Raw genomic sequence first — 26402 nt, 5'->3', positions numbered from 1 at the left:
TGAACTATGTTTTTTATTTTGTAGTTTGGACATGGAGTCTATTGTCTAGAACATGAATATTTGTGCCTATGAAGTTTTAATTTGAAGCTAGAACTATATAATTGACATATGAAATATCTTGAATCTTGATCAATGGTGAACTATCATATGATTAATGATACTATCAAATGATGTATGTTTTTATATTTCTAAGTTTCTAAGTTCTTGTATTTATAAGTTTCTTAAATTTTTTGCATATATATACACACGTTTCCAAATGCATCTGTACCCAAAAAACAAAAAAAACCCGCATCCCGTATCTGCTAACAATTCCGCATCTGAATCGGTAACTTAGGAAATATTAGTAGAAATTGTGATGGTGAACTAGGTAAGGATGATCAGTGACAATCTAGATACCAAACTAAGGAACTTACTAAAAATAAGGACATTTTATAAGAGTCCCTATGTGATCTATCTACTAGAAGAAATATAAGTATCTGGGTTTTTAATGTAAAGACGTGATTGGAAATGATAAGTGACAGTTCAAGGTGTATGAGTGTTATCCTGAGTTGCAATTGCATGGAGAGGCTAGCTATAGGAAAGTTGCTGATATCTTCACCATGAACATCACACGCTTAATCCAAGGTGCACTACATAGAAGATTATCCACGGAGGCCATGACATTGATTGAGAAGTATGGATATTGGTATGTCCAATTCCCCACTTTTTCATACATCGAGATCCAAGGGTTCTTCAAAACCTTACAAATTGCCTAAGCATCCCACGGATGAAATGGTTTTGTTGGAGGTGGTAAGGCAGTTATCAAAGTTTAGTTATATGTAGAAGCGGATGCACAAACAAGGAATTTCTTCCTCTATGACGATAGGGAAGATGCTTGAAACATATCTTTCACTACAGGTGTAATGTCCCCATTTTTCCCAGCATTGGAGTTTCAGGGACTAGCCTCTTATTCTGATCCTCATAGGCTAATTATTGTGAATAAAGGCTCTTCTAATGCAATGGCTTGGCTTGGGAGGGTCTTATCTTCTCCAAATTTCAGTAAGCTACAGGTTGGTCTTCGTTTGGCTCAAATCGGACTTTGTTTGGGCTTAGTATTGTGTACTTACTATTTGTTGTAACTTGGTGTTGATCGAGATGTACCCATTCTATTTTTGGAAAGTGCATTGGTCACATGGAGAAATAATAGGTAGGACTCCTATTTCAGATGGCATATTTAAATGATGAACGGGAATGCCAAGAACAAAAGAAGTCAACTCACAAGAAGGACACCAAACAGTGCCCTAAGAAAGAAGCAACAAAAAACAAAACAAAAGCAAAAAGAGGGGTCTGAAAGGAACAACCCTCTCCAACACCACTTACGGTTATGACCAATCATGAAGAACCTCAAAAAAAAGGATAAGCAATAGGCCAAGTCAAATCCCTAAGCCGCTTTGAAGTGATTTGGGAAGAGAAAGGCCACTGCCGATAGGAGCATGTCCTAGGCTTCACAAATTTGGAACATGGGGTTGGCCCAAGCTGACACTTTATGTCTCGCATTGTGAGTGGCCATGTGAAGAAGGAAAAAATAAGCTAAGGTTGAGGTGTCACAGGATGCTAGTTTTGGAGTGTGTGATACGTGAGCCTAGTGGCTTCGTAGAGATATAGGACAAGGCACCTCTCATCCAAATACTTTAGTAAAGTGGGGAGCAACCCCGCATCTGTGAGAGGCCGTAGAACCTCCCTCTGATCTCATAGTATAAAGGGCAGTGAAAGATGAAGTGCTCCTCCAACTCCAATTCCAACTCCCAAATGTTGCCAAGCAAATAGATCTTGTGTGCTTTGTCAATAGGTGATCAATGTCAACAAAGCCAATCTAACACACCCTAAAAGAACCAAAAGGGATTTGGAGAGAATGCAAACAAGGGTGGGATAAGTAGGAGGGTAGACAATGAGCATCTTCTTCAACTCCAAAAAGATATTTACATAGAAGGTCGTCTTAGGGCAAAGAGCTGCATGGGGACACCACGAAGATGGGACTATCAAGAGAGTACTAGAAGTGAGAGATGTGATCCATCTCAATCCCAATGGACACACGAAGGGTCAAAGCCTCGACAAAAAAACCACGAGCTCAACCAAACGAGACAAGCCCCGTGGGGATTGACCCAAATAGTTTAAATGAATTGAATGTAAATGTCCCCTCTGATGTACCTATTCAACTCCTCTCGAAGAAGAAGATTGGGGGGACACCACGAAGATGGGACTATCAAGAGAGTACTAGAAGTGAGAGATGTGATCCATTTCAATCCCAATGGACACACGAAGGGTCAAAGCCTCAACAAAAAAACCAAGAGCTCAATCAGACGAGACAACATTAGTAGCAACGGACTCCAAAGAACAGTAGGCAAGGTAAGGGTGTTTATGACACCCATCACCCAAATTGTCAAAGCCCTAAAGGCAAGGCAATGAAGGTACCATACTAGATCAATGATGGCCTCAAGCCTAAAGCAATGGGCCCCAAACTCTGCAAGAATAATGTACAGGATAGATTGCTTGTACCGGATAATGCATTGAAGGAGGAGAATCTAAACCTACTTGGTAGAAACCCAATAAGAATTCAGCAGTGAAAGACCCCACATTAGTAAACCATAGAGAACAGTAGTTTTGATAAGAGTGTGAATAACTGTCAATTTGGACAAAGTGTCCTTGAAATGGTGCCTAAAACACTAATGCTCAAGGACTAACGAACCATACCCCTTATTTATATGCAACTAAAAACGAGGTCTCATGGTAATGCGCGGGCTAAAAAACTTGACCCCCAAGTATGAGTATGCAGGAGAGATCTCAACCTCTAGACCTCTGAAGAAGAAATGGAGGTGAGAAGCCTTAATAGCATTAAAAGCATCACTTGGTCTTCCCAAATTAAATGTCAAATGCCACAAATCACAGAAGGAAACAAGACTGTCCAACTGTCTTTGCAAATCCTTTGGGAGGAAGCCAAAAGTAAAACATCATCTACAAAAAGCAAAATAGAAATTAGAGCTCGGTGAGAAAGGCAACCCCCTAGCTGAGTATGGTCCTAAAGAAATCTCTCAAGCTCATCAATGTATATATTGAAAAGAGTAGGAAACAAGGGAAAGATTTGCTTAACCCTAATAGAACTCCTAGTGAAGTCTAAAAATCCAAAGGGGGTCTCTTCAAACTCCGCAAAACCATCCCGTAGAGTCTCATGATAGCTTCTAGAAGAGAATCTTATATACGCTGATATTCTCACAATGACTCCCATAATGGCAATCAAGTCTCCCAGCAACATTGTGCTCCTACTAAGTTTCTCTTGCTTGTGTGCCATCCATGGCTGTCACTAGGGCTGGTGAACCTCCTGCGAGCTATGTTTCCTTTTGTCATGTGGTGTTGTTGCCTAGTGTTTTTGCATTCCCGTTGGCCTCTTGTTCCTATCACCTTGATCTTTGTCATTGCGTTGTCTCTCTCCCAAATAATTTTTCGCTCAGTCTCCCCTACGTTGGGGCTTGTTTTTCTATTTGTTTGCTCTAACACTCTTAAATTTGCTTCTCTCCCAAAGGTTTTGCTTGGGCCTATTCTGTTCCCAACGATGTCTACAGCGTTTGTCTTGTCTTGCTTGTTGTGGGCCAACGAAATTCTGTTGTTCTTTTTTGTTGGTGCCTATGCTTATTCTCCCACCATGTTTTTTGCTTCGAGCGTGTGCTAGCGTTGCTTCTTGTCACTGCTACCTTCCCCGCAGTATAAAGTGATCCACTCCTCAAGGGTGTGTTTCTAGATTCTTTCCAACACTTGTGTTTTGTTCCACCATGCAGGAGTTGCTTGACATTTGACGTTTTTGATCTACTTGCAAGGCTTCTCTGGGCTACACGGGCTTCCTATTTTGCTCCTTCAGTGTACTCTACCTATGTGTTTCTACTTCTGTCCTAACTGGGTTTGCATGTTGGCTCTTGGAAGCTTTATTCTATTGTGTTGCTATTGTCATCACTCTTCTGTAGACCTTTGACCATGTGTTGCTCTACTTTCAACCCGACCCTGACAGCGCTTGTGCAGAAACTTTGTTGCTTCCTACTTGCATCACCCAACATGTTGGCCTTTGTTGAGACTCCCTTTCTCAACCTCCTCCTTCCCTGACATATTAGAGGTTCTTTGATCATCTGCTCAAGCTCGAATCGGAAAACCAGCTCCTGAAAGGCACTGTGACAACTCTCAAATAGACAATTTCAACACTCAAATTGCAAACCAATTCCAATAAAGCTCTTTGGAATAGTTTTCCTACCGAATTCACCATTGAGATAGGTGGTATCAAGTCCAACTTAGACTATGTCATTGTGCAGTTGGGAGAGTTAGACACCATAAAGGACAAGCAAACTAAATTTGTGGCTAAGCATTCCTCTTTGCTATCTGAAACTGAGCAAAAAGTTAAAACATGGGCTTTTGTGAGGTTTTCACACCATCGCCCCAAAATTTTTGGGGACCCCCTTTTTCGAGCAAGCCTAGGCAATTTTCACGGGTGTTGGGAATTTTTCGGTTGCCTTAGCAAAATTTGGAGTTGTCCAAAGGTTTTTGAATTGGCAATTATACACCTTGGACCCCTTTGGGCCAGGAGGGGATTTGGTTTGTTTTCACATAATGCGAAACTAGATTTTCCAGAACATGTAATTTCTTCCTTAGGCCTAGCAGGTTTCAACAACAACAATTTGATGGCTAAAATGATATCTAGCAAAGATAAAATTGCAAATTTTGGACTTAAATGGATTTTGAAAATTTTGATTTCATTGAACGAGTTTGAACATTTTCAAAATGAATTTTAGATTTAGTCATTTTGGAAAATCTTGAATTTTTTCAGTGAAAGGAATTTTTGATATTGAAATTGAATTTAGAGTTTGAATTTCGATTGCCAGGAAAAGGATTTATTTTGTTAAAAAATTGAAATTGTATTGCAAAAGTGAAATTGGATTAAATTGCAAAATCTTATTAATTTGGTTGACATTTTGCCTAGTGGATTTTAGAAATGATAAAGGAAATTGGTAATTTGGAATTGAAAATTAATTTTTGGCATGCTAGATTGGATTTTAATGATATTTTAATTATCGAAGTGTTGTTAATTGAAAATTTTGACATCTCCTAGACTTACCTTATTTCTATTTTGCAATTCTGGGTCAAACTAGCAATTAATGGGTCAATTTCTCTATGGGGCTTAGTTATTTTCATGTTTTATTTAAAACCGGGCCATTTTGGGGGGTCTAACTTAAGTTTTTGTTTCCCTCCAAGTAGGTCGGCCCACTTAGGAGGTCAACAGGAGGATATAAGAAGGGGCTTCCCCCCTCTTATTTCCTCATTCAATTTCCACTCCTTTTGCTTGTTGTTGAGCGATTTCTTCTAGCTGGGCGAGTTTCTTCTTTAGCGGTGATTTTGGCTTGAGGATTTCCATTTTTGGGCAGCGATTTTCTTCCTAGAGGCTGGGCGATTTCTGCCCTAAGGCAAATTTGTGGGTAAAGATCTGACTTCAAGCAAGATTGGACGATTTTGGAGGTCTGATTTTCCTCCTAGGGCAGCGAATTTTTTCTTCAGCTGCCGCAATTTTGTTTGGTGGAGAGACAAGGTGATTTGAGATCTAACTTTTTGCAAGTGTTGGCGATTTTAGCTAGACAAAATTCTGATTTGGAACAGACTTCTCTGCCCTAGAGCAGTGATTTTCCTTCTAGTTGGGCGATTTTGGCAAGGAGGCCGAAATTTGGTGAAAGGAGCAGATTTTGTGCAAGTAATCCATTTGCTAGGGCATCACATTTTGAATGAGGACTGAAATTCCTGAGATCAACTCTGAATTTGAAGAGGCCCGATTGTTGGTAGAAGGCAGATTTAAGGTAAGATTTTCACTCATCTTTAGAGGTGAAGATTGGTTTTAAAGGCCGATTTTATTCTTTGTTCTTACTTGATTCCTTTCCCTTATCTTTTTCTTGCACTTTTCATCCACCACTTCATCATTTCCATTGATAGAAAGAAGTTGGGAGATATAAGTGTAGATTTCATGATAGGACATTTGGAGAAGCAGAAATAAGCTAGACCGCCCTAGGATTGAAGTTGAGAAATATAAGTGTAGTCCATCCTAAGGTAATGAAGAGGCAGAAATAAGTGAGAGTCCCACCCCTAGGCTAGAGAGGCGATTATAAGGGTAAAGATAGGATTTGGAGAGGTAGAAATAAGCTAGATTCCATCGATAGAAAGAAGTTGGGAGATTCATAAGTAGTCCATATCATTTAGAATGAAGAGGCAGAAATAAGTGTTTAGGATGGTGGATGTTACTACAAGCAAGAACTCAAAGGGAATGAATACCAAAAAAGACAAGGAAGACATGATGCCTAAGACCACCTTCTCGAAAATGAGGCAAATAAGTGATACCAATATAGGCACGGTGAACATGGTACAGTTGAAGGATAGATTGAAGGAAGGACAATCCCCCACGGCAAAGAAGATCTACAAGAGCAGAATTGTACACGCAGTGGTTTTCCCTCCTACCTTGTGTTGTGAGGTTCTCACACCATCGCCCCAAAACTTTGGTGACCCTCTTTTTTTTTTATCACCTTGGTAAATTTTTGGATTGTCCAACAATTTTGATTTTTTGAGAATTTTGAACCTTGGACACCTTCAGGCCAGTGGGGAGAGGCTTAGCTTATTTTCACCCGGTTCCAACTTGATTTTCCAGAACGACCAATTTCATCCTTAGGCCGGACAAAATTTTCAAAAACAACATTTGGCAGGATAAAATTGTAAAATTTGTACTTAGACGATTTCTTTTGAAAATTTGGATATAATTGTGTAAATTTGGATAATTTTCAAAAAATGAAATTTTGTTAGATTTAAACTTTTTTGGAAAATCTTGAAATTTTTTCGGTGAGAAAATTAATTTTTGTTATGATGAAAGCAAATTGCAAAATCCATTTTAGACTTTAGAGAAATAATTTTATTTGTGTTAAAAAACTAAAATTGCTTAGCAAAATCAATTTCAAATGGAATTGCAAAAAATTGGCTTTAATGGATTAAATTTGAGTTGAAAATTTTTTTAAAACTTAATGAAATTGGTAATTTAATATTGAAAAATGACTTTTGGCTAGCCAAAATCCGATTTTAATGACATTAATTGCTAAATCATCATTAAATGGAAATATTTAGCTTCTCCAAGGGATTATTTACTTTCTATTTGCAATTTTGGTCTAATTGGCAATTTTAAAAAGTAAATTTCATCTTGGCAAAGTTAATATTTAGCTAAGCATTTAATTGGGGGCCATAATAGTGCATTAATTATTATTTTTCTTGCTCCCAGGGTCCTAGTCAGCTAGCTAGGAGAGTAGGAAAGTTGGGTATAAGAAGAGGCCTCTCTACCATTTCCTCCTCACTTCTCACTGTACCTCCTCAAGGTGTTGGCAATTTTAGCAAGAACAGTCCTCTCTCCATTTTGGGCGAATTTAGACTTGGAGCAGCTCTTCTCCTCCTTGGCGACTTCTCTTAGGAGGCAGATTTTTTGCATTTTTGGGCAAGTTTGCTTGTAACTAAGCATTTTCAGTCCTTGGCGATTTTTCATGGAGGCAAATTTTTGCATTATTTTGTGACTTCCCTCCTTCTATTAGGGTTGCGATTTATGCCCTAGGTGACTTTTTGAGGGCAAAAGTTTCCACTCTTGGCATTTTTTGAGGGCAGATCTGATTTTTGTGCCATAGGCAATTTATGATGGAGGTCTGATTTTCTCGATTTGGGATTGCATTTTTACATCAGACCTAGGCAATTTTAGTTTGGAGAGGAGATACAAGGTGAAAGTCTGATTTTTGTGGACAAATGGTGGACAGTTTCAAGAGTTTAAATTTCTGATTTGCAAGAGGGTTTGAAATTCTCAAGGTCTGATCCTAAATTCCAAAAGAGTCAAGATCCGGCTATTGGTAGAGGTGACTTTTAATCATTTAGAGTTAAAAGGGGTCCTTAAGCTGACTTCCTTCTTTTGTTCTAGTCTAAGGATTGCCTCCCTTGATTCTGCTAGTCTAATTGTCCACCACTTTACCATCCCGTAATAGGGTGACGAGATGGAGGATGTTAGTACAAGCAAGAATCCTACGGGGACAAAAACTAAGAAAGACAAAGAGGATATGATGCCCAAAACACCTTTCTTCTCGAAAATGAAACGAATAACCTACACCAATATTGGTACAATAGACATGATACGGGTAAACGACAGACTAAAGTAAGGACAATCCCCCTTGGCAAAAAGGATATACAGAAGTGGAATTGTACACGCAGTGGCTTTTCCTCCTACATTGCCCTGTCCGGAATTGGTTATGGAATGTGCATCCCGGTTTGATAGAATTAGTAAATCCATCATCTTTGCCGAAGGGAACAGGGTGTTGGCCAATATTGGCGGACAAGCAATCGAAGAAACATTTAACATTCCCCAGTACAAGAACATGACAGTAGTGATGATGGATCAAACAGCTAAATCATTTCAGGATAACCAGGAGGCCTATTTCACACACCTAAAGCAGAATTGGCTACACGAGGGAAAGAAGGGAGTCAACAGATCATCAAGGCTTACAATGGCAGACTTCAAATCAGAATATGGAGATCTCGTTGTTCTTTTCAACTAGATCATGGGCCTAGCTCAAGGTATGCAATTTGAAAATTGGATGTACTTCATTGATGAAATTGAAAAGGGGAAAAGAAGATTTGATTGGGCTAGGATCATAAGTGAGAACCTAGAATTGCAACTCAGAACCGTCCAAAACCAAAAGCAATTCTACATGGGATCCTATCTGTTTTACCTAATTGCTAGATTGTACAAGAGTCTGAGACTTAAGGATTTAGGAGAAGTTGGCAACCGGGGCAATATTTGGTGCATGAATGCTATCCACAGCTTCATTTGCACAACAACAAGGATTACAAGATATTCTGTAACGCCTTTTCCATTAAGACAGTAAGGGTACTACAAGGGCACCTGCTAAGAGACTTTCATCAGAAGCAGAGGCAAAGATAAAGAAGTATGGATATTGGTTCATCCAATTTCTGCAATTCGCCTACATTAGAGTAGCAGGGAGTACAGTTTGTCCCAAGAGGCTTCCAAGATACCCACCCGACAAGGTAGTTTTGATGGAATTGACTAGGCAACTTGAGCACTATGATAGAATAATGAGAAACGAAGGTAAAATAGGCATTACCTTCTCACTCGCAATTGGCAATGATAGTTGCCCCAATAGGGCCGCCTTTGTAGTTGCGGAGAAGGAATTGGAATGGTATCATCTAGGATGGTACAGAGCAAGGCAAGGGTTTGATCCTAATGGTCGTATCAAGGTATCTCATGGAAATGAATTTAAGCATGTTCCCATTATAGAGGACTTTTGGGCCAATGCCAAGGATGACTTTCATGTGAGAAAGCTAGCTTCCTCAAGATTGTCGGTGAACATGATGAGAGATATCAAATGGAGAGGCCTTGATATTCTCGATCAATTGGAAGATGATGGTAATGTGTTGAGAGGAGATTATGATACAATAGAAGGAACAAAGTTGAATCTAGTTGATTGGGATTACAATCAGGATCCTTCTTTGGAGGCAATTACCAGGACAGTTGATTTGCATACCGAGTCGTGGTATAATGAAAGATTAAGGAGGCTACAAAGACAAAGGGTATCCCTTACTTATGAGATGATGAAGCCAAAAGAGGGGCAAACATAATCAGTCGGACAAAAGGGTGAAAGAAGTAGCCGGCAACAGGAAACAGCCAGAGACAAGAAGAGGGCCTTGGAGGTAGAGAAGGGCAAGGAACATCTAGAACCTCTGGCCAAGAGATAGCATACAGTTCCATCAAGGGCAAGCATAGTTGAGGCTAGAAGCCAAGAGGTCAATTCAAGCGATAAAGGGGCCGCGGTAGAAGTAAGCTCTGATTCAAAATCAAGTGGTTACAGTGAGAGCACCAAGTATTCCCCTTTCTCAGAAAATCAACAAGGAGACGATATGGCAGTAACTAGTGCAGAAGAAGATGGGTCGACTAACATCGAGGCAATAAGTCAAGCGCCTGAGGCCGTTGGTGATGCTTTGTTAGTCAAACCAAATCCAGATTTGGGGAGATGCACCACACCACTGTGGTTAAGGCAAATGCTTATGCCAAGAGGCGAGGTAGTAACTGCCCGAACGGCGGAAGACATCCGAGGATTGATAGAAAAAGGTGATAGCGAGAACCAGAAACAAATGGCAAAGATAGTGGCAAAGGTAATCAGGAGCAACAATGATGGTCACCGAAAGGTTCAGATTGCTATACCAACAGTCAATAAGGCAATGGATGAGATTGCGGCCCAAGAATATGAGATAGTGGAACACAACTTGGGAAGGAACACGGATGATATGGAATGTGAAGAGATTCAGGAGGGTATAGCTTCAATCAGAAAAAGGTTGAGGAAGGCAAATGAAAGGATCGTACAGTTGGAGACCGAAAACAAATATTGAAGAGATTGTCAAGCCATCCAACAGTTGCACCAGGCAACCCTTCCTCAAGATAGCGGAAGCAACCTAGAAGAGATATCAACTCAACTACATGAAGTTAGGGATTAGATCCATGATACAATCCAAGATGGGCGAAATTTCTTGCCTTCATCTTGACATTCTGGTCATTGGTGACTGTTAGAAACAAGTTCAGATTATTTGAAGAAGAGTGGAAGGATTTCCCTCTCATCAAAGATTTAGCTATTCCCAAGCTACAGGTGTTCATTGGGCTACCGGAGGCATATTTGCAGAGGGCCAAGTTGGTTGATGAGAGAGGATTGGGTACAGTCGAATCTTGGTTTGTCGCCTTGACTACCAGATTGGGAATACTCAAAGAGATATAGAAGGCAGTTGCACAGCACAACCCAAGCGTCGACACTTCCATTTCAATCATGATGAGGGACGTTGGGATGGCACTTGATTTTGAAGACATCAGAGAAGAGGATATCAATGAGACAAGACTCGGATCGAGATTAGATGAGTTGGGAAAGGTTGCCATCAAGAAGAAACATTTGAACACCCTTTCCTCCCTAAATGCTTTCATTGGGTTCGCAAAGGAAGATGAGAAAGATCATGAGAAGACACTACAAGCAGCAAACAGCGTGATGAAATCGGCAGAGCTCAAGATAAAGCACACACCTTGTCCTCCTATAGAGGAAGTCAACGTAAGGCTAGCTAGGTTCATTGCCTTAGCTAGAAGAACAAAAGAAAAGGGAAGAGTCATATTAGAAGATCATTTAATGTAAGCCCAAGTGGCAATTTCTCTTTCTTCTAGAATAGGACAAGTGTCTATTTCTGATTGGCCACCATTTTGGTGCCTTCTCATTGGTTGCCACTTTTACACTATTTTCATTGGTCCATTGATAAAGTGGCATCTTCTCATTAGCAGTGGGGTGGGAACCCTAATTAGAGTTTCTAGGATTTGATTTGGATCGTCAATTTTGCCTCTTTATCTCTACCGTCGGTTGTAATTTTGGCATCTATAAAGGGCCATTTGCTCTCATTTGTAAGGGTCAGAGAAAATTGTTGCATAAGATAATACCGAAATTCGCTATTTCTTTCTCATTGTTGTGACTTGCATGGTGATTAAGGGCCTTTGGTATTATTGCATGGTTTCTACTTCCAAATAGTTAAAGTAAGTTTCTTTTCAACTTGTTGAAGCAAATTTCATTTCAAGTTGCTAAGTGAGAGTAAAGTAGATGGATAGTTGCATGGTAGCATTAGTAGGTGTGTGATAGGGATCAATACTAGACCACTAGCATCCTACGGCTTGTTGGGAAGCCTTGCGTGGCAAACTAGTTTATTTTTCCTTTGAATCATTGCACCTATGGAAGTGAGGCCGCTGGTTAACTTTCATTAGGTTTGATCCCCGTCCATTTGCTAATCTTCCTATTATAGGAGTAGGAGTAAGATAGCAAGAAGATTAGGACTTAGAATTTAGGAGAAGAAAGTTAGGAAGATAGAAGTCATTAGAACCATTATTGCCTCCTCGCGTAAGCAATATTATCTAGCGCTACATCCTCCATCATCACCGTCACCATCAACATCACCTAGCACTCATACAAAATCATCACCATCTCACCAAAAACCCAAGTCATCCTTAAATTAATAAGCGTAAGGCCGCCTACGTGATTACCAGCGAATCACATCAATAAAACTGAGTGAGTATCCACAAGTGTAAGGAACATTGGAGTTATTCTCATATCCCACGAACAACTTTTCAAGAGAGGAATTGTATGTTTGATACTCTGTATCAAATATGCAATTACGAATATGTTATGAAAGTGATACAAAACTCGAATCAACACCTTGCCTTGTCCGGAATTGGTAATGGAGTGTGCATCCCAGTTTGATATTGTGACCAAGTTCATCGTTTTTGATGAAGGGAACAAAGTGTTGGCTATCATCAGCGGACAAGTGGTCGAAGAAGTATTCAATATTCTCCAGCATAAAGGCATGACAGTGGTAATGATGGATCAAACAACCAAGTTCTTTCATGATAATTAGAATGCCTACTTCATTCATCTAAAGAAAAATTGGTTACATGAAGGCAAAAAGGGAGTTACCAAGTCGTCAAAGCTCACCAAGTCAGATTTCAAATCAGAGTATGGTGACCTTATTGTGCTTCTCAGCCAAATCATGGGCATGGCTCAAGGTATGCAATTTGAGAACTGGATGTAATATTTTATCGTTGAAATTGAAAATGGAAAGAGAAAGTTTGATTGGGGTAGAATTATAAGTGAAGATTTAGAGTTGCAACTAAGGACAATACAAATTCAAAAGCAATTCTACATGGGGTCCTACCTTTTCTATCTGATTGCGAGACTATATGAACATCCTGGACTTAAGGCCTTAGGAGTGATTGGCAATGGGTCGCGGCAATGTTTGGTGCATGAGTGCTATCCACAGCTTCATTTGCACAACACCAAATAATATAAGATGTTTTATGACGCCTTTGCTATGAAGACAGTAAGAATATTACAAGGGACACTTGCTAAGAGGCTCTCATCAAAAGCAGAAGCAAAAGTTAAGAAGTATGGGAATTGGCTCATCCAATTTTTGCAATTCACATATATCAGAATAGTAAGAAGTATAGTTTGTCCCAAGGGACTTCCAAGGTTCCCACCCAACAGAATAGTTTTGATGGAGTTGGCCAGGCAACTATAGCATTATGACAAGATGATGAAACTTAAAGGTGAGACAGGGATTACCTTTCATTTGGAATAGGCAATGATACTTGCTCCAATCCTGTCACCTTTGCAACTGCGGAGGAGTTAGAACAGTATCATCTACGATGGTATAGAGCAAGACAGTGATTCGATCCTAATGGTCTTATCAAGGCATCTCACGAAAACACAATCAAACATATTCCTACTATAGAAGATTTTTGGGCCAATGCACAGGATGATTTTCATGTGAGGAAGCTAGCTTTCTCAAGGTTGTCAGTGGGCATGATGAGGGGAATCAGATAGAGAGGCCTTGATATTCCCGATCAGCTAGAAGGTGATGAAAATGTGCTAAAAGAAGATTATGATACAATGGATAGAACGGAACTAGGTCCAGTGGATTGGGATGATCATCAGGATCCTTTCTTAGAGGCAGTTACAAGGACAGTTGATCTACACACTGAGTCATGGTACAATGAGAAGTTAAGGCAATTACAAAGTCAGAAGGTACACCTTACTTATGAGAAGATGAAACCAGAGAAAGAAGTTCCAGCAGAGTCAATTGGACAAAAAGGTGGGGGCAGTAGCCAACAACAAAGAGCAGTTAAGAGATGGAAGAAAAATTTGGAAGTTGAGAAAAGTAAAGAGCATTAGGAGCCTCCAGCAAAGAGATAGAATGCAACACTGTCAAGGGAGAGCATAATTGAGGCTAGAAACCAAGAGGTTAATACAAGTGAACAAAGGGTCTCGGTGCAGGTGAGCTTTGATTCAGAATCAAGTGGTTATAGCAACAGTACTGAATACTCTCCTCTTTCATAGAACCAACATGGAGATGGTATAACAGTTACTAGTGAAGAAGAGGATAGGTCAATTGATATTGACGAAGAAAGCTAGGCATCTAACACTGTTGGTGATGATTTGCTAGTCGAACCGAATCCAGATTTGGGGAGATGTACTACACCACTATGGTTAAGGAAAATTCTTATGCTAAGAGGCGAGGTGGTGATTGTCTGAACAGTTGAAGATATTCAAGGGCTAGTGGAAAAAGAAAATAGTGAGAAACAAAAACTAATTGCAGAAACCGTGGCAAAGGTAATCAGGAGCGATGATGAGGGTCATCAAAAAGTTCAGATTGCTATACCAAAGGTTAGCAAGGCCGTGGATGAGATTGTAGCCCAGGAGTATGAGATAGTAGAGCATAACTTGGGAAGAATCACGGATGACATGGAGTGTGAGGATATCCAGGAAGGAATGGTTTCAATTAGGGAAAGGTTGAGGAAGGCAAACGAGAGGATTGCTAAGTTGGAGGCCGAAAACAAGTAAAGGAGAGATTGCCAGCCTCTCCAACAGTTGCATCAGGCAACTCTTCTGCAAGACAGCGGGAGCAACATAGAAGAGATATTGGCTCGACTGCATGAAATCAAAAATTGGATCAGTGCTATAATTCAAGATGGGTGAAATTTCTTGCCTTCCTTTAACTCGATATTCAGGTCATCGGTGACTATTATAGATAAATTTAGAACATTTGAAGAGAAGTGGAAGGATTTCCTTCAAGTCAAGGACTTAGCCATTCCCAAAATACGGGTAGTTATTGGGCTACTGGAGAGATATTTGGAGAGAACCAAGTTGGTGGATGGAGGAAGGAGAACGATGGAGTCTTGGTATGTTGCCTTGACCATCAGATTGAGGATACTTGAAGAGATATGGAATGAAATTGCACAGCACAACCCAGGCGTTTACACTTCCATTTGAACCATGATGAGCGATGTTGGGGTTGCGCTTGATTTTGAAGATATCAAGGAGGAGAGCATCAATGAGATAGAGTTTGGATCAAGATTGGATGAGTTGGGGAAGGTTGCCATTAGGAAGAAGCATCTGGGCACCCTTGCCTCCCACAATGCCTTTATCAAATATGCGAAAGAATATGAGAAGGATCATGAGAAGACACTGCAAGCAGCAAGCAACATGATGAATTTAGCTGAGCTCAAGATGAAGCACACACCTTGCCCTCCCATGAAGGAAGTTAACGATAGGCTAGCCAAGTTCATTGCCTTGGCTAAGAAGATGAAAGAAAAGGGTAGAACTATATTAGAGGATCATTTGATGTAAGCCCAAGTGGCAAATTCTCCTTTCTTCTTGGGTAGGATAGGTTTTTTATTCCGATTGGCTACCATTTTGGTGCCTTCTCATTGGTTGCCACTTTTCCTTTTTTTCATTGGTCCATTGATGAGGTGGCATCTCCTCATTGGTCAATAGGGTGGCGACCCTAGTTAGGGTTTCTAGGATTTGATATGGATCATTGATTTTGCCTCTTAATCTCGACTGTATTTTTGGCCCCTATATAAGGCCATTTGCCCTCATTTGTAAAGGGTTGAAGAAAATTTTTGCTTAGATAATACCAAAATTGTTTCTTTATCATTGTTGTGTCTTGCATGGTGATTAAGAACACTTGGTGTTATTGCATGGTTTCTACTTCCAATAGTTAAACTTAAATTCCATTGAAGTTGTTAAAGTAGGTTTTATTTCAAGAAAGTTATTAAGCAAGAGTAAGAATAGATGGATAGTTGTATGGTGATATTAGTGGATGTGTGATAGGGATCCATAAACTAGGCCACTAGCATCCTAGCTACTTGTTAGGAAGCCTTGTGTGGTAATCTAGTCTGTTTTCCCTTGAATCATTGCATCTATGGAGGTAGCGCCGCTAGCAAGCTTTCATCAAATTCGATCCCCGTCCATTTGCTAATCTTTACATTCATAGGAGTAGAAGTAAAGCAGCAAGTAGATCAGCAGTTGGAGTTTTTTTTTTGAAAAGCAAAGTTGGAAGTGAGAAAAATCGGAAAAGTAAATTGAGAAAGTCAAGTCAATATACATTGCAAAGCTAGATTTCATCACCATCACAACAAAAGTTTGACATTTTTGAAAGAACGTAAGCCCGCCTACGTGATTAACCAGCAAATCACATTAATATAACTGAGTTAGTATCCACAGGTGTAAGGAACCTTGGAGTTTTCTCATGTTCATAAGTATTTACTTTTCAAGAGAGGGTTGAGTGTTTGGTATTCTATATCAAGTATTCAATTGCTATATGTTATGTAGTGGTATAAAACTAACATCAACAAGGCTTCCTTATGCAACAATACTATGGCTGCACCTCTTTTGGGTGTTAAGAAGTTGGTTCAAGAGAAGATTAATAATGAACGTGTGAGGCATGCTCACGAACTCAATTTGCAAGTCACGGGCCTTCCTACTTCCACTGTAAAACCCACTTCAATCGGTAACTCCTTCCTTTGCGATCAACTAGGCATCTCTGATATTACATTGGATAAATGTTGGCTCGGTCTAGATAATACTACCTCTACTCTCTCTCTCTATCTAATAGGCCATGGGCTCTTAGGGTAAAGAAGAAGTTAGCCCCTCTTCCCAATAGGATTTTCCTTGATGAGAATCTCACGAGATCACAAGTGGCAAAGTTGAAGTAGACCAAGGGCCTTGTTACAAAGGCAAGACGCAACGAGAAATGGGCGGTCACGCAGAACCTTAGAGCGGTGATTCGCATCCACCCCCCAATGGTTGCGAACTAAGACCAAGCCTCAAGGCCAAAGGACAATCTCGCTAGCAGTTGAGCAAGAGTGAGCCCTCCCCTACCTTTCTTCTTGTCAACTGCTGGAACCGTTGCTTTCTTAGTTAGAGATGGTCTTTTCGGCTCTATCTTGGTCGTTCATTCTAACATCATTGCTAGATTCTTGTAGATCTATATGGGCCGTATGAGTTTCCATCACAGAGATATCTTTGTGGTTGTTTACTACTTTCCACTTGTCCCATCGCCTTATGGACTTGCACGAGTGCATCTCCTAGTATGTGACTATGGGTGATATCAATATTTTAGACGTCTTCAATGCACGTACTAGGGAACAAAGAATCAGCTTCTTTTATGATATGTCAAATTGTACAAACTCTAGCTTGGGTAAGTAGAACTCTGCTGTAGCAAATAAATGCGGATTTTAGAATTGAATAAACAGCATCCTTTCTTGATTGGTGTTGATGCTTCGAAGTTATTGATTTTCAGTTTGTTAACATTTCAAGAACTGTAATCATTTACCAAAACTCAAAAAAAGTTTTTAAAAAACCCTCAAATCACACCAAAAAAAATCAAAAATCCGAATAAACAAAAAAAAGAATTTTTTTGGCAAAAATCAGAATTGCAAAAATTACCATTCCAGGGGTGGCCATTACACTTCATGTATCTTCTTTCAGACAAACAACATGAAATTTAACTCCGAAAGACAACAAAATCTTTCAAATATGCAATCCAAAACTATAACATCCCGATTTCCTGGGTCTAAATTAACATCTAACATACTCAAAGAATTCAGTTTCTACTTCATTTCATAGGAAGACAATTATGTCATTCATGTTCATGTGAATAAGATTTACCGTTAAAGTCAGTCAAACAAAATTTCTTAACTAAAAACTTGAAATACCATAAAATGAAATTACTATAGAAATTGTTAACCACATACCTCAGAAAAACTGAGATCGAAATCAAACTAGGGATGCTTCTGCAACCACCCAGGTTAGTCCTCAAATACACTATAACAATTTCATATGATGACTATAATCTTACAAACCGCTATCTTAAATCAACTGATAATTACAATTAAATACCACTATATTTTAAATTAGGGCATCACATACCACTGTATCAATTAGGGCATCACTTACCTTCGGTTCATTTAGGGCTTCTGATACTGCTATTTCACTTAGGACTTTCGCTACCACGGATTCAACTAGGGCTTCCGATACCACAGATTCAACTAGGGCTTCCAATACCACAGATTCAATTAGGGTTTCCGATACCACTGTATCATTTAGGGTTCCAGTCATTTCTCAATCAATTAGGGCTTCAGATTCCTTTCTCTCCGAATATTTAACTATGATAGTATCTCAAGATTAGAAATATGCTTATAATCGATATTCATAAAAATGAAAAGCAATCCATGATTCTATCTTTTACAACTAGGTGCAATTTAACAGTAACAATGAAATAACTCAATTTAATCTTACCTCCTCATAAATAAAAGTGATATTACCTATTTTTTCCGATTAACAATTGAGTGTATAGCTTATCTCTCTCTGACGCATGTCCGACCTCTTGGGGAGAGGTGAAACATTGTCAGAGGCTTAACCACTCAAACTCGGACCACAACATATCCCCACACGATCTCTAACGAGAAAGGCCCTCCCTACCCAGAATAGACGGGGAACATCTTGCCATCTACTGGGCTTCCTGATAATTTAACTTCACCATACGACTTGCCAACAGGAGATCTCAATAACAGGAATGTGCATGAGCTATTAATTCATATTAACTGATACGGATTTGATTATTACAGATTTCCTCTTTTTCACCTCGTCACCCTTTTTCTTGGCTACACAACCGGGTGAGTCTCATATATTTGGAATTCTCTTAGCAGTCGGCTCTATCAATTATTCAAGAAGATTGCATACAACCATCATTTCACACTTTGTAATTGCATAATTATGTTCTTTAAAGATCTCAACAATTTGACAACATTCTTCAATGTTATTATTTATCATGTTTTTATCTTAATTAGATATTTGTATATGCAAATCAGGTTGTAATGGTTTTATACTAGAATGATACACTTTTGACTTGAATCTTAAAGAATTCAGAGAAATTATCTTCTCTCTTATAAAGAAAAATGGCAAGCTTAAATCAGAACAATGAAGGCATCAGACCTTATTAACTGAATTATGTTTTCCAATTAGGAACGACAGATTAAGAGTTATGATTCCCTTGTTACTTGAAATAGAAACATAGCATCCCATGCTATTACTAAGATTCTCGTTGAACATGTACGTCAACTAAAGGAGCAATTTCATATTCATTATCAACGAGGAAGGGAATGAAAAAACGGTTTAATAGAATGTATTAGAATCTCTTACCATTACTATGCTATTACATGTAGCAGTCAACTGACTTTTAAAAGATCACAATAAACTTAAAAGGTTAATGACCGGCTTTTATCATTGCCTTATATCACAATTAAGAAAAATGGCAAACTTTAAATGGAATACGATTAGCTTCAATCACAGATCATTGTCTTATCACAAAGGAAAACGATACACTTGCAAAGAAAAACAGAGAACATATATCAATTCTAGTCTTACAACCAGCTAAATATTCATAAAAGCAAAATGGAGAGTAACACAAGTTTCAAATAGATTCTTACGTGACTGTTCCTAAATTCTACTACGACAAAGATATAGACCCGAGCCTGCTTCTTTTCACAATACTGAGGATGTGAGGTTAGTGTGAGAAGAAAAATAACAATCAGGGAGTACTTTGCAGCTTTTCTCCTTCAAAGACGTGTGTCAGAAATCAAGAAAACAGAGAGGAAAAGATGTATGCATTGATAACTCGAGAGACTCTAATATAAAGTTTAATTTGGCTCATCGGCTTCCCAACAATTGCAAGATTTCATTTGAATGCCATACAAAACATTTAACGAAAAGGAGGAAAAGAAAGCCGAACCATGAGTGAAGTTATTTCGTTTTTACCGCTAAAAAGGCTAACGATAAAAGACGTAAAAACCATTCGAATTCCCAATTAATAAATCAACTTTGAAGAGAGAAAAGAATAAAAGCAAATAAGAAGTTGGAAGGAAGAATTGGAAGATTATAATTTGAAAATTATAATAATTCAATTATTATAATTTGAACATTATTATAATGCACAACTATTAAATTATTAAATGATAATGGTGCCAAAACATTTTTATATTTAAATGCACGAAATTAAGTATTTATTAAAATAATATGATGAAAGATAAATTAAAATCCTTTGAAATACGTTTTATATTTGAACTCAATTAATTTAATTATATTATTAAATAACTCATGCGAGTCCCGCAGATGTATTCTATTTCAAATTGCTAGGTCCTTTACCCATCTGCCCAGTGATGGTAATGCCCTCCCTAATTCTTTTTTGACAATGCTTCCACCCCTTCGACATGCTTCCTGCAAGGAATTTCTTAGTAATTAAATTATTTAATCATAAATAATCATAACAGTTAACCTTTCATCTTAATTCCATGAATTTGTGATTAACGATCAACTAACATGTCATCTTCACTTGAAATCATAACAACCATCTTACCATTTCGCTAGATTATATCAAATTAAACTACCAACTAACTTCATGTGAACCTCAACGGCTATATTTCAAGCTAGGTCAAAAAATGGGATGTAACATACCATTCCCCTTGTGGTTCATCGTCCTCAATGACACTAAAAGAATATTCCACATACAAGATATATATATAACATTGTGATATCATTTCTCAATTCGGTCAAAAAGAAAATCATAATCGAAACTCAAGATTCATTTTTGCTTTAAAGTTTCCAAAAAGATACTTGCATGGTAACACGTACTCACCTGAGTTCTTTTTACCTTGCGGTTTTCATAGCATCATTTGAGTTTATTCTTTTTTCTATTCCTGTCATACTCATGTAGGTACTCACCATATCATTAGTTTGATTTCATACTGATATCTTCATTTAAGAGAATTTTCAAGGTTCAATGATGGTAAATAAGATAAGCATTCAAAATTGAAATTCTTCAGCTAGCAAGCTCTAGATCATAACTTAAATCACTTATACATACCATTTGGCATAAGGCATTTATTAATGGGTAGATCATTCTGATTAACTTACAGATCACTTGAAAAAGATTATTAGATCCATGTTTTTCCATTTTTGTAACTTCAGCCTCTTTGCCCTTCTTATCACAATAGCATTTCATTATAATAATCATTTCATGATCGAATATACACTTCATCTCCAAAGTAATATACAACAACTCAATATATAAAGTCAACATTGCATGTGTATTATACATGTACAGCAGTGTGTCAAGGGTAAAAACATGATATATTATGCAAGATCATCATATATCTAACTAAGATCATAGGCATCTGAAACAATTCATAAGATTCTCATCATTCATTTGTAAATACTTGGAAATTCATCTTCCCATTTCTGTGATTCAGGCTTCCATGCCCATTTCGCCAAAGTTTACATCTGTAAACAAGCATTGATAGTTCCAATTATGCAAGTGTGTTTACTCCTTACTCGAGCACATAATGATCTTGTCGTTTAACCAACATCAGAGAGGATCATGGTTCACAGTTTTTGTTTTCATTCAGTTCAAGTTCAAATAGGTAACAATTTATTTCTATCATTAATTTGGGTCGACAAACCCGATCATGATGGATTTAGATAACATTTTATCAAAATTATATAAACTGTGTTTGGATTGCGCAAGCCTCGGCATCTGGACCCATTTTAACCTTTTCATTCTCGATAAAGAATGGCCCTCCCTCCAAGGATAAGGCATATGTATCATTATAGTCCTGCCATCTGAGTATTCAGGTGGATTGAAATCCCAATAGTTATTCCACAAAATAACTGAAGCGTCTAGACAATCAACAAAGATCACTTGTTCCGACAATTCTGCCTAATTGAAGTCCCAACAGTTATTTGACAAAGTAACTGAAGCATCTGGACAACCTAATTCCACCTTGGCCAAGGATTTCAAAATTGTGGGTTTACAACCCGATCTCCACCACTCAACTTGCCAATCCTTTTTATCTTTTTAATAGTTTATACATTTGTCCACTTTATATCATTTCAGCCTTCTTGGCTATTCTGAATGATTTTCCATTGTGATTTTCCAGTTATGCAAATTGCATTTTCAGTTTCTCAGAATCATTCCATTGAGGTTCGCATGAAGTCAATTGGTAGTTTAATTTGATATAATCTGGCGAAATGGTAAGATAGTTGGTCGCTATGATTTCAAGTGAAGATGACATGTTAGTTGATCGTTAATCGCAAATTCATGGAATTAAGATGAAAGGTTAACTGTTATGATTATTTATGATTAAATAATTTAATTACTAAGAAATTCCTTGCAAGAAGCATGTCGAAGGGGTGGAAGCATTGTCAGAAAAGAATTATGCAGGGCATCACCATCACTGGGCAGACGGGGCAGACGAGTAAAGGACCTAGCGATTTGAAACAGAATACATCTGCGGGACTCGCATGAGATATTTAATAATATAATTAAATTAATTGAGTTTATAAATAAAACATATTTCAAAGGATTTTAATTTATCTTTCATCATATTATTTTAATAAATACTTAATTTCGTGCATTTAAATATAAAAATGATTTGGCACCGTTATCATTTAATAATTTAATAGTTGTGCATTATAATAATGTTCGAATTATAATAATTGAATTATTATAATTTTCAAATTATAATCTTCCAACTTATTTGCTTTTATTATTTTCTCTCTTCAAAGTCGATTTATTAATTGGGAATTCGAATGGTTTTTATGTCTTTTATGTTTAGCCTTTTTAGCGGTAAAAATGAAATAACTTCACTCTTGGTTCGGCTTTCTTTTCCTCCTTTTCTTTAAACGTTTTGTATGGCATTTGAATGAAATCTTGCAACTCTTGGGAAGCCGATGAGCCAAATTAAACTTTATATTAGAGTCTCTCGAGTTATCAACACATACATCTTTTCCTCTCTGTTTTCTTGATTTCTGACACATCTTTGAAGGAGAAAAGCTACGAAGTACTCCCTGATTGTTATTTTTCTTCTCACACTAACCTCACGTCCTCAGTACTACGAATAAAAGCAGGCTCGGGTCTATATCTCTGCTGTAGCAGAATTCAGAAACGATCACGTAAGAATCTATTTGAAACTTGTGTTACACTCCATTTTGCTTTTATGAATGTTGAGCCGGTCGTAAGACCGGAATTGATATATGTTCTCCATTTTTCTTTGCAAGTGTATCATTTTCCTTTGTGATAAGACAATGATCTGTGATTGAAGCTAATCGTATTCCATTTAAAGTTTGCCATTTTTCTTAATTGTGATATAAGGCAATGATAAAAGCCGATCATTAACCTTTTAAGTTTATTGTGATCTTTTAAAAGTCAGTCGACTACTACATGTAATAGCATAGTAATGGTAAGAGATTCTAATACATTCTATTAAACCGTTTTTTCATTCCCTTCCTAGTTGGTAATGAATATGAAATTGCTCCTTTAGTTGATGTACATGTTCAACGAGAATCTCAGTAATAGCATGGGATGCTATGTCTCTGTTTCAAGTAACAAGGGAATCATAACTCTTAATCTGTCATTCTTAATTGGAAAACATAATTTAGATAATAAAGTCTAATGCCTTCATTGTTCTGATTTAAGCTTGCCATTTTTCTTTATAAGAGAGAAGATAATTTCTCTGAATTCTTTAAGACTCAAGTCAAAAGTGTATCATTCCAATATAAAACCATTACAACCTGATTTGCATATACAAATATCTAATTAAGATAAAAACATGATAAATAATAACATTGAAGAATGTTGTCAAATTGTTGAGATCTTTAAAGAACATAATTATGTAATCACAAAGTGTGAAATGATGGTTGTATGAAATCTTCTTGAATAATTGATAGAGGCGACTGCTCAGAGAATTCCAAATATATGAGACTCACTTGGCTGTGTAGCCAAGAAAAAGAGTGACAAGGTGAAAAAGAGGAAATCCGTAATAATCAAATCCGTATCAGTTATGATATTTCAATATTTATCAATTAATATGAATTAATAGCTCATGCACATTCCTGTTATTGAGATCTCCCGTTGCCAAGTCGTATGGTGAAGTTAAATTATCAGGAAGCTCAGTAGATGGCAAGATGTTCCCTGTCTATTCTGGGTAGGGAGGGCCTTTCTCGTTAGAGATTGTGTGGAGATATGTTGTGGTCCGAGGTTGGGTGGTTAAGCCTCTGACAATGTTTCACCTCTCCTCAAGAGGTCGGACATGCATCACAGAGAGATAAGCTATACATTCAATTGTTAATCGAAAAAAATAGGTAATATCACTTTTATTTATGAAGAGGTAAGATTAAATTGAGTTATTTCATTGTTACTGTTAAATTGCACCTAGATGTAAAAGATAGAATCATGGATTGCTTTTCATTTTTATGAATATCAATTATAAGCATATTTCTAATCTTGAGATACTGTCGCAGTTAAATATTCGGAGGGAAAGGAATCTGAAGCCCTAATTGATTGAGAAATGACTGGAACCCTAAATAATACAGTGGTATCGGAAACCCTAATTGAATCCGTGGTATCGGAAGCCCTAGTTGAATCCGTGGTATCGGAAGCCCTAGTTGAATCCGTGGTAGCGGAAGCCCTAAGTGAAATAGCATTATCAGAAGCCCTAAATGAACTGAAGGTAAATGATGCCCTAATTGATACAGTGGTATGTGATGCCCTAATTTAAAATATAGTGGTGTTTAATTGTAATTATCATTTGATTTAAGATAGCGGTTTATAGGATGATAGTCATGATATGAAATTGCTAAGTGTATTTGAGGACTAACCGGGGTGGTTGCAGAAGCATCCCTACTTTGATTTTGATCTCAGTTTTTCCAAGGTATGTGGTTAACAATTTCTGTTGTAATTTCATTTGATGGTATTTCAAGTTTTTAGTTAAGAAATTTTGTCTGATTAACTAGAACGGTAAATCTTATTCACATGAACATGAATGACATAACTGTCTTCCTATGAAATGAAGTAGAAACTGTATTCTTTGAGTATGTTAGATGTTAATTTAGACCCAGGAAATAGGGATGTTACAACAACTAAAGGTTCAATTTGTAGCACAATGGTGATCTCTTAAAACCATTCAACTAGACACAAGGTTTTTGTCCTGGAAACTAGCAACTAGAAGAGGATTTTCATCCACGATAAGGAAAAGGAAGAGCTCAGATTCTTTCAAAAAATTCTAAAGACTCTAGACAATCAACTTGAAAATTTTAACTTCAAAAGACATCAAAATCTTCCACATCTGCAATCCAAAAAATTGAAGGTTCGATTTGTAGCACAATGATGATCTCTTGAAACCATTCAACTAGATAGGAGGTTTTTGTCCTGAAAACTAACAACTACAGGTGGGTTTTCATCCACAATAAGGAAGAACTCAAGTTCTTTCAAAAATAATCTAAGGACTCTAGACAATCAACATGAAATTTTTAACTTCGAAAGACATCAAAATCTTCCATCTGCAATCCTGAAAACTAAAGGTTCAATTTGTACCACAATGGTTATCTCTTGAAACCATTCAGCTAGATAGGAAGTTTTTGTCCTGGAAACTAGCAACTACAAGAGGGTTTTCATCCACAATAAGGGAGAACACAGGTTCTCTCTAGACACATAATAATATCATTTGCAAATCTCACCTCACAAACAAGCCCAAATCTATCTTACATAGCTTTCTATAGGGAAATATTCAATCTTAAAATATAATAATTTATTTTTTTCTCATCACCAAGACATTTTAGAACAATTAGTATAATGTTTTAATTTCATGTGCGAAATTCCTCAAGCCTCGCCTTCCAGCTTAAAACATATATTATTACCTTTTCAATGAACTATCGCACTATGTTGTCCTTTGAGTACTTGAAACATTAGACAACTTAAGTAAATAATTTAATATTAATAACTCAATAGCCAAGTCAGAAAAAATAATTCAGATGACATAATTATGCAGTTCTGATTATAACAGAGTGATATTGGTCCATCATGTGACGATAAACTAAAGCAACTGGCTAACCTACTAAAAATAGCTTGCCCCTCTCAGAAGTTTGGAGAGCACCCAAAGGTAATTTTGAATGCATCAAGAAGCTCCATATAACCATTTGAATTCATCACCAACACAACCCAAGAACTCCAAGAACTTTGTAGTTCTCACCAAGCAGCTTACAAGAAAACTCAAAACTGAGCTAAACGCTCACAAATCAATTCTTCTTAAAATGGTGTGACACTCCAAACAATGTTATAACAGCGAACTAGGGTAAGAATCAGAAATAAAATCTCTTTGTATGGCTGCACTATAATTGATGACACATATCACACAAAATATGACACAGATCCTAAAAGTCACAATTGATGATGATGGCAACTCCTCCAAAATGATGGCACTCAAGGTCCAAACCATGTAAACGATGGTGGAACAGAAAAATATTCTGAGAATTCAACAGTGAAACCCTCCACACTTGCAAACAAATTATTTTCTTGGAAATCTGACTTCTTCAAGTTTGACAATGATTAAATCATATCACATACAA

General features: G+C 37.6%; 1 protein-coding gene across 2 annotated transcripts in view; it reads right to left on the bottom strand.

Annotated features, from left to right (window-relative positions):
* The window catches only part of LOC149532963 (S-adenosyl-L-methionine-dependent methyltransferases superfamily protein), a 152169-nt gene that overhangs the window by 27136 nt on the left and 98631 nt on the right, over positions 1-26402 (bottom strand). The window lies entirely within an intron of this gene.

The sequence above is a fragment of the Cupressus sempervirens genome, chromosome 10 (genome assembly GCF_028749045.1).
Source record: "Cupressus sempervirens isolate cs-2001-9-10 chromosome 10, ASM2874904v1, whole genome shotgun sequence".
Taxonomy (NCBI): domain Eukaryota; kingdom Viridiplantae; phylum Streptophyta; class Pinopsida; order Cupressales; family Cupressaceae; genus Cupressus; species Cupressus sempervirens.
This window is presented reverse-complemented; position numbering and strand designations above follow the sequence as displayed.